Here is a 5,166-nt window from a genome sequence, read left to right on the forward strand (position 1 = left end):
GCAGTGTGATGGTTTATATCCTAAAGCCTTCCTTGATGAATGGTCTATTCACACAAAAATATTTTTTCAATTTGGACCAGTAGTTCCTGAGATTAGCGCGTTCAAACAAACAAACTCTTCGGCTTTATATATTAGTATAGGAGTATAGATAATTACAGAATGTTAAAACCACTTACTTTAGGATGGTTGCCAAATAAAAAGAACAGTCACTTTAATATTATAAGTCTTTTATTTCTTTAATAAGATTCAGACAAGGTTTTTTAAAAGGCGTCTTGTGTATTTCTATTAGTTCGACAAAATCATTGCTAATAATATCACGTTTTAAAGATTTCTCACGCTGTAAGTATGCTAACATAAGTTTGCCATAGTTTTTATTATTTATACAATGATTTGAATAATTTTTCAAACATGTCATTATAAAATATTGATCAGAATCTGTTTTATTACTAGTTTTGTAAGCTGTATATATACTAAGAATGTTATGTTCTATCGGGCTTATATTGATATTTGATAACATTAAAAGCAATTCTGACTGATTTTGAGGGCTTAAACTTGAAATGAAGTCCAGTACCACATTGTTTTCGATATCTAAGTCATTAAATATGGCTTTGATAGTGTATTTTAAGTATTGAGGGTATATTTCGAAAGTTTTATTCAATATATTGGACGAAAACCTTGAACTATCGCGTTTGATGAACGCGGGTGAGAATTTTTCGAAAAAAAGTTCTAAAAATTCTGTGTTCAAGTCGTTACTTTCAAAAATAAGGGTATATATTGTCTCTACAGTATTCTTCGGTAAGGTTTCTGCTAGTTTAGTCAAGGAGTTTGGTTCTTTCAAACAAATGTTTACAAGTTCGAAGAAGTTTGCTTTTATATCGAATTCTGGGTCTAAAACTTCTTCCAGTATTGTAGAATTCTTCTCATTTAGCTGTTCTTGGACTATGGATATGTCGTCGTAAGATGGAGAATCGTTTGCTATATTATTTCCAGTGGTTTTCGGTAACAGACCTGGGTTGTGTATCCCGAATTTTAAAACCCATTTATTGTTTTCGTCTAGAGGCGCCGCCGAGTTTAAACATCGTTGTAAAAGCAGCTCGTTTTCCGGCGAAAATTTCCAGATATTCGACATGGTTAATAAGTAACTTAGTAGCTTTAATTTATAAAAAATAAACTTTTATTTATCTAATTATGGAATCAAAACAAAGTTGTATTGACATTAGTGAAACTTGAAAGTGACGTTTCTGGTGTTGTCAGTTTCTGAAAAGAGATATACCATTTTTTGTAATGTTATCAATTAGAAAAATTGGTTAATCGATCGATTTCAAACAGAAAATGGTACTAGAGTTGATTTCAATGGTTTGTATAATATCGTTTCTGAAACAGTACCTATGACTCCACCTTGCGTATAAATTAAAGTAACAGTGTTATTATGATGCTTCAGATAAACATCCAGGACCACTTTCCTTTAAAAATCATTAAAAACGAAAATTTTAACACACTTCCAGTATTTAACTACTAAACCTCAAACGAAACAAACTGAGGATATTCCGCATGTTACGCATGTTCCTCAAAGACTTTAAAATATTTTTTTCAAGTATTAAGGCTAATGAGGGGATTAAAACCCTGTTGTTTTAATTGACGATTATTCAGATAACAAAAGCAAGGAATACAAAAACAAGGTAATTTTCTGACTAAAGTATTCTATCTATATTTTTGGTAATTTGTTAAAATTACAAGTCAATTCAGTTGTAAAAGTTTTCACACAAATTAGAAAAAAAACACGAAAGATTAAAAAGACAAAATTAACTTACAATAATCAGATTTACCACAAAAGTGCCAACAATTCAGCTTTCGTATCGTGATACAGGACGGTAATTCAGTATTATTATAAACTTACATCTAGAAACACAATTTTCATTTTAAATACATTTCACACGACGAGTGAAAGAGTTTATTCAAAATCATACGTTAACATTGAAAAAGCACCCATCAATAATTTATTGCACATAATTCTACATACATTCAATTTTAAAAGAAAATCAATCACATAGACAAAAAAAACCATTGGCTCCTCATATTCCATAATCATTAAAACTAAAAATTCATAAACAAAGTTTTCGCTCCCTTTTTGAGCCATCGATTGCATGCATTTTCATTACTCGCTAGATTTTTACTTAAAATAAATAAAAAACACATTATTATAGTTCAAAATTATCGACAGGTCTCGGAATAACAATTCTCGGTTCTTCGTGAAAATTCATTTGCAATTCCATGATTTCTCGAACAATTTTCTCGAGCGCCGCCATGCAAGGTCCTTTGAAAGGCGTACAGTGTTTTTCTATCATTCTTTTCAAACTTTTTATTTGAAAACTGTAACCAGAAACGTTTTGTATCACGTAGAGTAAAAATCGACCGTAATTTTTGTTATACGCACAGAAGCGGCCATGTTGTTCCAAGTTATTTAGAATATAATTAAAAATATCTTCATTTCGCCGACATTTTGTATACAATAAATATAGAAACGGTATATTATGGTTAAATTCTTCTTTTACTAAGTTCAATTCTGTGATAAACTTCATCAAACTAGAACAATTATTTTGATCCAACGTTTCCACGTAATCTTGTAAAATATTGTTAGGTATTTCTAGATCTTTCATCATTATTTCGACCGTTGTTTTAAAGTGAACAGGATAAGCCTTACTGGCTTTGACCAACAGGTGTAAGGACGACCAAGAATAGTATCGTTTTAAATAAATAGTTATAAAATATTTGTAGATTAGCTCAACGAATTCTTCGTTCACATTTTTCTTAGAAAAAACTCTGTCACAAATTATTTCAATACTCTTTGGTGATAAATGAACAGCCATTCTTGGTACTAATATATTGCATTTCGAGGATTCCGTTTGAAAATAATTGAATTTTCCGATCGGATCTTCTTCTATAATATCATTAATACTTCTTTCTTGCTCTTTCGAGGCGGGGAAGATCAATTTTCCCGCGTACATGTGAGTGTTATTTGATATTTTTCTATTCCATACGTCTTCGTTCTTTAAATAGTTTAGATTGATAAATGTGTGTCCGATCCTAACAAGCCAGTCGTCTCTTGGAGCAATGGTTTCCATACAATGATGGATTTTGAATCCAGAGTCCACGTTAAATGTATCCATGGCGTAATTTGATTTTTCAAGTTTATTGAGCAACACGGGAACTGTCTTTTTTTGCCACGTTTTTATTCACTCACTTTCTTGTTTGTTTGTCGTTACGGTTGGATTTTTGTAACTCAATTTTGAGGCACCTCTGAATAAACTAGCTCAATTTTCAGTGTAGCTTCAAATCCGATGACAATGCAGGAAAAGTTTGAATGGGGTGACAATTAAAAACGTGGGTTTTTAGATTTTTTGAATCTATTAATTATTTATTTAATAATATTTTCACTTGAACTCTTTTATCACTTAACCCTTAATACATATAATCTATCCAATACACGTTAGACACTGACAGTTTTTAAAATCAACTTCGATTGAATAACATACAAATTAGACTAGAATTTCACTCAGGGCAAATAAAAACACAAGTTTGACACCAACCGTCCGCTCGTAACACAAATACACGACTAAATAAGTAGACTAGATTCTATTAGATTATATACTCCTCAGGTAAGGTAACCTCTTTATCTGTTCCTATTGTTTCAACTCATTTCTAAGCGCGTGGTAATTTCACTAATCCCATTAGCTAATTATCTGACAGTGTTACAATTGGCGCGGATAACGGATTAACGCACTATTTAGTTCACTTTCTTTTCAAATTAGGTTGGCTTTTAATCGTTTTATTACTTTTCGAAGAATTATCTTGCTTTAGATTTAATTATAATGCGATTGTCAAAGGACGCCGGCTTTTTAAGGGGTTTTCTTTAATTTTGACAAAAACATGGTGGGTATTAAGTATAGATTTTTTAGAAACTAAAGGATTTAAAGGAACAATGTTTACACTACTAATATAAGTAACAAGAAAAGTTTTTAGGGTTTACGGTTACTGAAAACTTAGTAAATGAATGTATACAATATTTAGTACACTTTAGAAGATTAACTTCATTTATTTACTTACTTGAATAATGGTAAACGATCACGCCATTTTTTCGGCGACAAAAGAGTGTAAAATAAAGTGTATAAAATCAAATATACCACTGAAACATAATGATAGTATGTTACTGAATGCTTTTTGGTATAATACACCAAAATAATTTACCTTTGTTAAATGTATAAAGAAATGGGGTTTAAAAGAGAACCAATACGTATTCTTCTGAGGGATCAGACCTTTGATATTATCAAAAAACACAACGGTCGGATTTCATTAATCTTACATAATTAATTACTTATTATGATGGAGGGTGCTTATGGATGAGGCTAGCACAGGACCGTAGAAATTGGCACGAAAAAGGGGAGGCCTATGCCCAGCAGTGAGAGGATAAAGGCTGTGGATGATGATGAATTGCTTATTATAAATAAACGATCCAATTTTGGAAATCTCTAATTGAATTATGCTGAAAAGAAGTAATTAGGATTATTGATTCAATATCTTCGTTAATTAATAAGCGAAAGTAGTTTTGTAGATTAAATGTCGTTCTTTTTATTTAATAGTTATCATATTGCACATGTTTTCACCGCAATCCAGGCGGGAAATAACTAAGGATCATTTTTGATGCACGGATACGCGGGAGCGATTGGAACAGGTCACACCCCAAACACAGTATGCAAGACGTGTCGCGGGTTCGATACCCTCATAGGACAAGCGTTTGTGTGCTTAAATATTTATGTAACCACCCGATAAACAAGAATGGACTATTTTAGGGCCGAGAAGTTTTTCAAAATATAAGAAATTTATCAGATACTTTCAATGTCGATTACAAGTCAACGAAGTCGATCGATTAACATCAAACAAAAAAATAAGTAAAAACTGGGTCCCGTAATGATTTATTAATATTTATACTCACAAACAGTATTATTAATATTATTCTTTACAATAGTTTAATAGTTTTGCAAAATAAATCGTCCTAAAACACATAGCATCCAAAACCGGCAAATATTAGACGAAGAAACAGCTGTCAACGTACTGTCAGGTATGTTGTTAACATGTCAGTGATGTCAGTTCATCAGTGCGATTTTGTAA

Source organism: Trichoplusia ni, chromosome 3, assembly GCF_003590095.1.
Source record: "Trichoplusia ni isolate ovarian cell line Hi5 chromosome 3, tn1, whole genome shotgun sequence".
Taxonomy (NCBI): Eukaryota; Metazoa; Arthropoda; class Insecta; order Lepidoptera; family Noctuidae; genus Trichoplusia; species Trichoplusia ni.